The following is a 12,265-nucleotide window of genomic DNA, read 5'->3' on the forward strand; positions in this document are numbered from 1 at the left end:
AAATTTTCCATCAGAAAGAACCAGGGAGTTAATTAACTTGTAACCAGCTTGTGTACACAAGGCATTCAACCACTCCTTTACAAAACTGTGGGCTCGTGATTAAAGTCCACCACAAACAGAAAAAGGTTAACCTCTTGAGCTGTCAAGAAAGACCAAGAGATCAATCACCATTCACATCAAAGGAGTAAAAGATGAAGCCAGCAAGCCAAACACAGCTGGAAAACCTGGTCCCTTCATGTGCTAAGGTAGCACCTCACTTCACCGCCCTCTCTGATTGCCCACTGTGAAGTGGGGAAAACCTGTCATCCTAATGGAATTCTTTTATCAAACCAAGTCATAATAGGAGACTCCACAGAAATCAGGGTGATGTATTACCTTGACCAGCAAGGTAACTTAAATAAGTTGAAAACTGAGTTGAACTTAATTCTTAAGGAAAATTCTTTTATTATTCCCCATGGAAACCTATAACCTAAAACTATGATTTAATGTAAACCCCCATGATTTACTAGTATTTTTAAGTCTTTCTAACCATGAGTTACAATTTCTAAAATATTACCAATGACCTTTCCAGAAAATAAATATACTAACAACCAATGGAAAACACAGTAATTCTGTTAACTAGTAGACTTTCGATATAGGAGTCTACTAGAGAAGTTCACTGTAAAGGATTATCACACACACACACACACACACACACACACACACACACACACACACACACACACACAGCTCCTCCCTGCTGCATGCCTCCATCCCCAACAGAGGAACATCACCTGGTAAACACATCATATACTACACAAGCTTCTATCTGGAAACCTACATCTGCTCTACCACATAGAGTGTTCTGCAGGCCACATCTCAGTCTCTCACACCATTTCTTCTTTTTCTTCTGTTCGTGTGCATGTGTGTGCACATGTATATTCTGTGTGCACATGAGTGTGGGCCCAAAGTTGATGTCAGGAATCTTCTTCCATTTTTCTCTACCTTCACATTTTTTGAGGCAAGGTATTTTGATCAAATTGAAAACTGGACCATACACACACACACACACACACACACACGAGAGAGAGAGAGAGAGAGAGAGAGAGAGAGAGAGAGAGAGAGAGAGAGAGAGAGAGAGAGAGAGAGAGAGAGAGTCACCAGCTTACCTCTGCCACTGGTCTCTGCCTTCCAAGGCTGGAATTACAAGCCAGTCATTACAGGCACTAAACATTGATATGGATTCTGGGGATTCTAATTCTGGCCTGGTGCTTGCAGAAGTGCTTGAATGTAGCCATCAGTGGGCGGGCCTTCTTCTACCTTTGGTAGAAGAAGGTATTTTCTATTTGGCTCCAACCGTGGGTGTCCAATCTCTCTGGAAAAACTCTGAGGCTGGAGACTGTCCTACAGAAAACACAGTGCATGCCTAACACCTTCCACACAGGACTGTTCACTAGAAGTCATTATTAATTTCATGATGCAGTTCATAAACTGCTTCCACCTGGAGCTTCTAACCAACTCTGGTGCTGACTTGGTAAGATGTTTTTAACAAAAAGTTAAAAATTTTACTCCAGATCTCAAAATTCTTGAGTATCAGGAGAGAATTAAACCTAGGACATCAACAGCACACCAGTTTCCTTACCTTACACCAAGGCTTGACTTGGCTTTCTACAAGAGTGTCACCAACTGGCAAATGTTATGGAAACTGGGAGAGGAAGCTTCTTACCCTGGGTCTGACCAGTGTTGCTCCTCACAGAAGCTACAGGGTTAGAGATTCTCAGCCTCAACACCTCTGACAAGGTGGGGAGATTAACGGTTTATTCGGTGGGAAGGCCTGTGCATCATGGGACATTCTACAGAACCTTTGGTTCCATCCACCTGATTCAAGTAGAATTCTTCCTTCCCCAAACTGCAACAATTAAAAATGTCCCTAGACATTTCCAAATTTTCCTGGGCAGGGGAGAGTATTGAGTTATAGATAGGCCAAGTCTACCTTGCCTAGAGATGGGCACAAGACATATATGGGCAAATTAGAGCTCCCCAAGCAGTTCCCTCCTCCTTTATGAGTCTGTCAGTATGAGTAATATCAAGGTAAGATCAGATAGTATTACTGGGAGGGAGGTCTTGATAAGAACATTGGGAAAATTAGAGATCATGGCCCTCTGTCAGCCTTTTTCTGTCCTGCCCACTAGCTCCCAAATAATGACAGGGAGACTTCTTATTAATTTTGAGTGCTCAGCCTATGGTTTAGGTTTGTTCCTAACTAGATAATTTAAGTTTCTATTCATCTACATTCTGTCACACACATCCTGTCACATCCTGCTTCCCCAGTGTCTCCTTGCAAATATCCCACAGCAGAGGGTCACTTTGGGGGTAGGTGGTGAAAGCTTTTCTAAAAAGGAAGCCATTCAAAGGTGTGCTGGTGTTAATACAGGAGAGCCCTTTAATGCTGTGTGAGAATGTTTATTCGAGTGTCAAGAACTAGGTCCATAGCACAAAACTGCCACACGCATGTCCACACGGCCTGTTGAGACTGATCATGGTTTTGCTTGTCATCTAGAGACACCCAAGTAATCTGTCCATGGTACCCCTGAAGCCCAGCTAGGAGAGGCCCTCAGAATCAAGTGCCCTGTGAAGCCAGCCAGGTCCCATACACAATCTGGAATCGCCCTCTTCCCTAATCCACCTCCCTTGTTCTAGGTCCCAGGGTCCTCCATTCTGTTCTTGACACACTTGGGCACTTGTCATACAAACTGGCCTCCAGCAAGACACTAGTCTCCTGCCTCAGGCTGAGGTACCACCAGATCTACAGACAGGATGGCTTTTGTGGTTACCCTTTGCTTAACAGCACCCCAGAAGTCACCTGTATTTACTTTCTGTGATCTGCTAACCATGTCCTTGCTCTCCCCATTGTTCATATTCAATAGAAAAACAATAAAGACCACTTAGTATGGTTGGAGAGAGAGTGCAGCCAGTAAAGTGATTGCCACACATTTCACTTTAGTAGTAGCTGAATCTGATCCCCACAACCCATGTTTTAAAAAAAAGTCAGATGTGGTGGCTCCTGCTTAATCCTAGGGAAGACAGATATAAGCCAATCCCCAAGGTTTACTGGCCAGCCAGACTAGCCTAATCCACAAATCCCAGACCAAAGAAAAATCTTGTTTTAAAAACAAACAACCAATCAACCAACACCAAGATGGAAGTTTCCTGAGGACTAGTACCTAAGGCTCATGTCTGGCCCCTAATACACACACACACACACACACACACACACACACACACACACACACACACACACACACACACACACACACGATCATCTGATGAGGAATAAACAATCCAAGATGTGGGACCCAATCTGAAAACAGGTGGTCATCTCCATGTTCCTGACTTGCAGGTGTTGGCAATTAAACTATCTCTGCTAACAGAGTCCTTTGAGGGCCCATTTTGAATCAGAAGAGCCAAAAAGAATCCCCAAAGCTTGTCAGTTTCGGCTCTGCCACCATTTCTGTATATACTAAGCTTCTATTACGTGTCATAGTCTGTTCTAGCCACTGGAGGCATGTGAGTATGAGATCCATAGCCCTCTGCCCTGATTCACCATCTTAGGGCAGAGATCTCTTGCCACTGCACACAGATGCGATTTATAGCTTGTCTCTTGTGACTCTTTTATGGGTGAATCCACAGTTACACAATGGAGGTATTACGGCAATATGTTTAAGGATGCATTCCAAGCAACCCAAAATAGTCCCAAACAATTAAAAAGCAGAAATAACCTACACTCTTAGTTCTCTACCTCACATACTGCTGCTGGGAGAATTAAATGAAGTGTTTCAAATAGGAAACAACAAAATGAAAATGTTGAGATAATCAGCTTGACTAGCTGCTCTTAAGAAAAAAAGGCCTTTTGCAAATTACTTTCTAACCTAATCTATGTCTTAGGAAAATTTAAACTCAGTCACCATCAAATATACCCACCACATGCTTGAGGGGCCAGCCAGAAGTATATAACCTCCCCATGCATGACGATGGAACTTCAGTTGCTCCAGTAACTGCGACGATACAATTGCTGCTTACCCCGATACTTACCCTTCACATCTGTTGGCTTGAGAACACTGTTGCTATGGTTTCCTACACACAAGTGCTCAGTATAATCCTTCCTAAGAGAACCAGGACACAACAGGTACAACAGTGGGGAATCATCACAGGACTGGAAGCATTTACTAAAGTCTTTCTGGATTTCTTGTCAAGTCATTTCCCTCGTTTCCATAGTCTTGCTTTGCTCAAGGGTATTTAGATTGGATTATGTCATGAGCCAATTGACAGACAGTAAAAATATTAGGCTTGATGGGCCATGTTGTTTCCATCATGAATGTTCTGTTCTATCCTTGTAGAACAACAGTCAAGGGCAGTACAAATGAGTGAGGAATGTGCTCCAGTAAAACTTTACTTCTCAAAAAAACCAGACAGGTTTCATCCAGAGTACCACTGTCAGCAGACTCCTGAATTAGTGGGGACCCCTGGAGTATTACCTCCTAGTTCTGAATGTCTTTGACTTGATCATTTGTCACCTTATATCTAGTCATGTAGAAAATCCTCTGGCTTGAAATGAAAAGTTTATAAAATAGTAGTAAGAGTTGATCATTTTTATTAAGTTATAACTGTATACCAAATATTATACAAACGGCTTTATGTATATGCTCTCATTTAATCCTTAGAGAGTTAGATGAGTGATGTCATAATTGAAGCATCTTTCAGGTAAAGGCGGCAAGATAACAGCAGCATAAATAACCCACTCAGCATTACAGTATGGCAGTACTGGGAGCAACTGTTGGATGAACTCTTGAGCCCTTGTTCAAACTGTCACAATTTTCAGACATTTTACCCATGCCCCCCAACTTACCTCCTCTCTGTTTCTCTCCCATGAACCTTCCAGAAGTTCACTTGAAAAACCTGGTTCTTTCTGTGTACCACATAAATTAAAGGTTGGCCTAAAAATAACACAGGAGTTCATGACTCCAGATGAGGAATTGCTTTTTAGTACACGATAATTGATTTCTTGACCAGCTTGAGACCTTACAGCAGCTGGAACATGTATGGCATGCCTTATTTGGAGGTGACCATGGGACAACTGTTAGATCTGCTGATGCAATCTGCAGTCTCTGGGGAGGGTAAACCCAGCTATTTGAAGAATTCTTTAAGAGAGGGAAAAAAACCAAGGACTTGTATATATCACCACAGTTTGTCACCATTAATCTAATCATAAACAAAACTCTCAAGACACAGTGGCCTTGGGAAAAATCAGAGCTGCTTGGAATGTGCAGGGGCTCTGTTGGCCCACCCTGTAAGTCATCTCACAGTGAGATGCCTGCAGGGTCTCTCTTGGGGACTGTGAAGAGCTTCACTTAAACCTCCACAATCGGCTCTTATGTGACAGGTGATCATTAATGCAGACTCAGAAAGTGCTTCAGCTGACAGCAAGTTCATGATCACACAGGTGTGTATTTGGCCTCAAAAATGCTTCCTTCTCATGCTTGGTAGCAGGTAACTGCATTCTCTAGAGAGCTCCAGTGTCTGCAGCAAGCATGGCAGAAATGTTACTGCAACAGTTTGATAACTATTTTATGGCTCTTTTGTTGGCTTACTGGTGTGATTAAGCAAGAGACTCATTATCAAAACCTACTTTGGCCTCCTCTTTTTTTAATGAGCTTTACTCCTTCACACAAAAAACACAGCCAGGCTTAGACAAACTGGAGTCATGCATATGGTGGGAAGAAGGGCAGACAGCTTCATGGAAGGCCTTTAAAACTCGGTGCAAGTAATCTTCTGAGTATAACTTTGCGTCTGCGTCTTGGCATGACAGATAGGTACTAGGGAGCTACATGAGGAGAGTCCTCTAGACTGAAAACAGCAGTGTTGATAGTGATACTCAGAGGGAGGTGAGAAAAAAATATGGGGGTCCTAAGATCCACTTCCTAACTGCCACACCTACTTCTTGGCAATTATGGTATGTCTGGGGAAATATTTGACAAGCCACGATTTATCTCAATGGACTTTTATTCTTCTATCCCACATAGCCCTTATTCTTTGAGTCCATCTCAAATGTCACTACCTCTTAGAATATTCGCCCATCCTTCTTACCAAGCCAAATATGAAACACCATAATCCCATGTTTCTCGATAATACTATTATAGCTTTTATCGCACAGGGCGACTTAAGTATTCTAGTCATGAATTGTACAGTTGAAAATAAAGACTTGATTCCAACTGCCTGAACCTGAGTCCAATTATGAGCTGTGTGGTCTTGGGCAAGTTGTGTAAGTTCTCAACACTATACTTACTTATCCTCTAATGGAATGATGATGGTACCCCACAGGACTGTTGTGAGATGGTGCAAGATGTACCCAGTGCTACCTGGCAAGCACCTAGCTTTCCCCTGAGGGCCAAAAATACATGCATATGTATGTACATAGAAAGAACATGAACAGTCCTCTCAGCCCTCCTCTAGCTTTCCATTTCAGATAAGACGTACACTTTCCCGGACACATTCTAGACACGGTAGGAAGTGCAGTCAGTGAGAAAGGTCACATGTCTGGTCAGTGTTTTCTCACTCTCAAGTCCTTCTTTCCATGCAGTTTGGTAGCTGGGCAGACAAGGATCTGCCAGCTTTCTCAATGTGCATGCCCTAGCTTGCTGATAACAGCACTTGTCTCCTGTTCCCTGTGAAAAGAAAAAAATCTTTGGGATGATCTCAAGTACTTCTGTGTCTAGGGACACTGGGAGGCCCCATTTCAGGTTTAGCCTCAGCTAGCTCTAGCTGTTCTAGCTTTTCCAGGGCTGTCCATTGAAAGATGCTGGTTCTCAACCTCCCTCACAGGCTCCTTGGAAATATCTTAGGAAGGAGCAGAGTATCTACAAATCAAGCCAACACCTCATTCCTAATAATATGCATGAGTACCTGCCCACTATGCTTGAGGGCAGGAGACAGGAGAGAAGACTGAGCTGGGGAGACTTTCATTAAACACTGCTCTGTTAGCATAAAACCTGGGGGAAGATGGTTATCAGTCTGGGGTTCATGTTCTAACTGCATTACACATGGCTGAAGACAGTTCTATCATTTCCTGCCTATATGCTGGGCCTAAGCTCCAGGGCCACCAATGGATGTCTGAAACTATGGGTAGGACTTGTGCTGGCTAGGTTTTTGTTTGTTTGTTTGGCCAACTTGATATAAGTTAGAGCCACCTGGGAAGAGAGAGAACTCTCAATTGAAAAAATGCATCCATAAGACCAGCCTGTAGGCAAGCCTATCATGCATTTTCTTTATTGATTAATGTGGGAAGGCCCAGCTCACTATGGGTTGTGTCACTGGGCTGTGGTCCTGGGGTGTATAAGAAAACAAGTTGAGCATTTCAAGAGTATTAAGCCAGTAAGCAGCATTCCTCTATGCCTCTTCATCAGTTCTTGCCTCCAGGCTTCTGCCTTGAGTTCTTGCCCTGACTTCCCCGGGTGATGGACTACAAGCTGTAAGATGAAATAAACCCTTTCCACCCCAAATTGTTTTTGGTCATGACGTTTTATCACAGCAATAGAAGCATAACTAAGATAGTACTGATTATGTTTATTTATCTATTTGTGTGTGTTTGTGTGTGTGTGTGTGTGTGTGTGTGTGCCTGCAAGTTATGTCTGTCTTCCCCTCTTCCCCTCCTCAGCACTAGGATTACAAGGATGTGCCATCACACCCAGATGCTTGTTTGTTTGTTTTCAAGTGGATTCTGGAGAACAATCTGAGGTTCTCACTGGAGCAGGGCTTGTACTTTTACTTCTGAAACCCCTATCTTTCTTGAATCACATCAATATGGCCCTCCCATAAATAAAATGGTGACGAGTAGCAGGCAGGTATCATACACAGGGTGGGCACACAGGGCATAGGCATGATTCTTGTATCTGGTAAGGCACAGTAGGTCATGAGTCAGCACAAGAGTTGTCAGGGCAGTCACAGCTTAAAACACTTAAACTATTTAGTTCTGGGTTTGCCCTTGAATATTTTTAGATCACAGTTGGCCAAGGAACTTAAACCATGGAAAATGAAACTACAGACAGGAGTGGACTGCTTTATTACCCCAGTATTTCCTCTTCTACTTCAGTACAGGATTTTTATCCAAGCATTGTAGCAGCTGTAGCAAACGACTTAGTTCTCAGCCTCATTTAACATATGGACAGTCCTGTGAAATGTTCCAGCAAGGGAAGCATACTGGCATTAGACAGAATTTTGAGACATCTCCTTACAAGGTGGGGGATACGAATTCATCTTTCTCCAGTTTTCTTTGTGCTTTCCTGGACTGCAGATGTGGTGGCAGCAGTTGGGAAGATTGTGACTGTGGGGTGACTTTGAAGAAAGAAGCCATATGCTAACTTGGCAGGGCAGGGCAAAACAAATCTGGGTCTCCAGGACAGTGAAGCAGTGAGACCAGATCTTTACAGCTGCTCTCAGGCAATAATGTAAATAAAAGTATGGTCTGTGGGGCATACCCACCACCTGCTTTTGTGGCTCTTGAGCTGAGAGAGACTTTTATAGATGCACATTTGCCATCAACTTGATGACAGGGGACAGCAACTCCAAGCCCTTTATCCCTTCCTCCTCCCAAAAGAATACCATTAACCTCTTTGTATTTTTACCTTAATCAACAGAGCTCTGTTGGGAACTTTTCTCTTTAAATAGGTACATCCTGGTTTTTCCCTCATTATTTGCTAACCCTAAAATATTTGCCATGTGGATCTTTATAAAACATCCTTTGACCCATGATGTAGAAAAGTCCTCATCACACTGAGAAATATATAGAGAAAATGCTCAATAAAGGACAACTACTATTATAATCATACCTCCGAAAGACACAGTAGCTTCATCATTGACTTACTTTTGTGAGTTATACAGTCCCAAAGAAAAGCATGGCACAAAAGCGATTGATCTGAAAAGAATACAAATTTCTCATCTTTGCCTGTCCTCAACATCTCTGTTCCTTTCCCCCTCTTCCTCACTTCTTCGTCATTGTGCAAGAAAAACTGACACAAAACCTAGCAGATATTTAAAGTACGTTTTCCTCCAATACCTCCCTCCTCAGTTGACTATCACAGACGTGTTTCTAAGGGCACCTAATAAAAAAATGAGAAAGGAGTAAAGAGTTTGGGGCACTGAGCCTAATATTATTTAGATCTCTTTGGAGTGTTTTGGTAACTGAGCCCAACATGTAACATTTTTCCAACTAATTCAACAATTGCCAACCTGACACAAATTAATGGAATCCTGGGCAGAGTCACTCACATATGTTATTAACCAGTTGGCAGATCACAGCAATGCTTCGTTTATTATTCTATGACCAGAATCAATTTGAGGATCCAATTGTCTTGAACTGACAACAGGAGTTGAGGAAGCATGGGTTTTGGCCTCCTCAGCAGAAGAAAAATCATATGGCTAAGCTAAATTGGCAGCTCCCAAGCCTTTTGGAAAGTGGCACCAGTTTCTGGCTCATGCCCATAGCATTCTGGCAGCCTGTTCCAGCTCCTCCCACTAACTTCTGCCCCTGCCCCAACCTTCAGCTATCATCTGCACGACAGTCTGGGTTGCTCCAAATCCAGCCTTTGGAATCTGAGCAGGGAGGGTTGGATCTGTTCACAATGGCCATCTTCTCTTTCCCCACAGCAGCCAGAGACAGAAGGGGGGGTAAATGAGCAGCACTGAGTGGGATACTGGGAGGCAGAGCAGCATCACACATCTAGTTCCCAGTCTACTACAAGGTAGAACTAGAGGACGCTCTGGAAAGCGTGGCTGGCCAAAAGATTTTGGAAAATCAGGAACATGCAGAAGTCACTAATAGCTGGGGAGGGTGGTAGATGGTAGGAGGGAAAGAGGAAAAAATGAATGGTCTCTCAAAGAGCTAGCTAGCTCTTCCCATTCCATCACTCGAGACACAGACAGACAGAGGTATTATGACAGCAGACAGTGAATTTGCTAGATCTCCCCAGCTTGTAGAACTGTGAAGATTCTGTTTTTATAAATTATTCAGCTAAGACACTTTGGGTTTTAAAAGTTCTCCATGTGATGCATAGCTGGAACAATCAATTATGGAAGAAATTATTGGTTAAAAGAGCTGATGGTTGTGCGCCGGCATTATGCATTCCCTTGGAAGCTAAGGGCTAGAACGTCTGCAATAGCAGCGGCCTACTTTCATTTCTGCAGCTGTGATAAGCACCCTGACAAAAGGCAACTCTGGGTAGGTTAATCTGGCTCACAATTTCAGGTCACAGACCATCACTTCAGTAGAGCAAGTCAAGAACTTAGAGAATCGTACCTACAGACAAATGTGGAGAGAGAATGAACAACACATCTTTGCTTGCAGCTAGAGAGCTAGCTTTCTTTATTCCTGCATAGGTCAGGGCACGGCTCATGGAATGGTGCTGCCCACATTCACGGTGGTCTTCACCTCAATTAACAAGCAAGACAAGGTCAACTTCATCTAGATAATTCCTCCTTAAGAATTTCTTTCTGGTGATTCTAGGTCGTATCAAGTTGGCAGCTAAAATTAGCTGGCACCAGAACTGTAATGGCATCTAACTAGAATCTCACCAAATTCTCATGCACAACTAAATATAAAATTGTTGTATATTTTCTCTTCTTAATTTTTATCATGTCTCCTGCCACACACCCCCTCTCAAATTCATAACCTCTTCCTTAGTGTTACACATACACAGAGATTTATAAACTTTTTCATGTGTTTTGTGTGTATGTGTGTGCATGCACATGCCCATGCATAAGCATGTGTTTTAGGGATGACCAGAGGACTCATCCCTGGACTGACCATCCCTGTGTTAGCAATCTGTAATTGCTCTTCATCCAGGGTTGTGGCTTTGTGTGATTTTCTTCATCTACATTGGCATGTCAACTAGTGCTGCCATTTTTCAGGTGCTGTTTAGGCAACCATATTGTTCAAATTTCATGGGTTCAGCTTCTCTGCATATACTGAAAACACTGTATCATAGGAGACTTCCTGGTCCTCTGGCTCTCATACTCTTTCCACTCCCTCTTCCATGTTGTTTCCTGTGCCTGAGGTGTAGGGACTATGTTGTAGCTATATCAACTAGGGCTGGGCACCCCACAGTCAGTTGTTGTGTATCTTTTGACAAGTTGTAGATTTCTGCAATGGTCTCTGTTTCAGAAAGGTTCTCTGATGAGGGCTGAGAGCTATACTTACCTGTATTTAGGATGCTGTTAGAGATTATGCTGGTTTAGGAAAGTGGCAGTAGTGGGTTCTTCTCTAGGGTCCATGGTCTCACCAGCCATGGGTGATGGGCTCGGTTTATAATACCAAACACGAATTCTTCCTATTGGGCAGGCCTTAAGTCCAGTTAGACAGATGTTGATTAATTCCAAGATATAAGTGCCATGGTTGTACCTTTTAGGATATCTTGTCATTCTAGTCATTGTTTGGTTGGTGGCTTTACAAGCGGGTAGGAGTAGTAATTGCTTTTCTCCCTTGGCAGAAGCAAGCACCTTCTGGTACTGTGAACACTAGTCTTTGGGGAAGAGGCTTCTAGGTCAGATCAAGTTTAATTATTCTAAGTCCTGTGCCCAAAGTACGTGGAGATTTCGGCAATTGCACTCATCTGGGAAGTGACCAAGGACAATGGCAATAACCTGTATTGTTTTGGGAGTCTCTTGAATTTCCTTAACCAATAACTCAAAAGGAGTTATTTACCTGGCACTGGGGACTTTTGTTAGATACTCTATAGAGTCTGTTTTGGTGGTAGTGGGGTAGCATTATCATCTCAAGTGGTATAACACACACACACAGACACACAGGGAGAGAGAGAGACAGACAGCAAGAGAGAGAGAGGATGGTATATTCTATAATACCATACATACCAATCAAAATGGATGATTTATATGTATATACAACAAAATAATGGAAACTCACAATCAAAATTACAGTACAAAAGAGTACTTTTATAAAGTACAAAACAGGCAAAATCTAGTTAGAAATAAGAATAATGGTGAAGGACATGGAAGAAGGTCAAAAGATGACACGAGGCACTGAAACATTTTCTTTCTTGACTCATACATGGGTCAAGAACAGCATATCTATGAATATTTGGTGAGCTACGTGACTATGATATCTATGCTGTTTAATATTGACTGTCGACAGGATCTAAAAATCACTCAGGCGACTAGCCTCCAGGCACATCTGTGAGGCATTATCTAGATTAGGCTAGCCTCTAGTCCTGTCTGGAAA

At 42.7% G+C, this 12,265-nt stretch overlaps 1 protein-coding gene across 3 annotated transcripts in view; it reads right to left on the reverse strand.

The window, feature by feature from the left end:
- The window catches only part of Prickle2 (prickle planar cell polarity protein 2), a 327,604-nt gene that overhangs the window by 134,755 nt on the left and 180,584 nt on the right, over positions 1 to 12,265 (reverse strand). The window lies entirely within an intron of this gene.

The sequence above is a fragment of the Mesocricetus auratus genome, unplaced genomic scaffold (genome assembly GCF_017639785.1).
Source record: "Mesocricetus auratus isolate SY011 unplaced genomic scaffold, BCM_Maur_2.0 Super-Scaffold_100676, whole genome shotgun sequence".
NCBI classification, from domain to species: domain Eukaryota; kingdom Metazoa; phylum Chordata; class Mammalia; order Rodentia; family Cricetidae; genus Mesocricetus; species Mesocricetus auratus.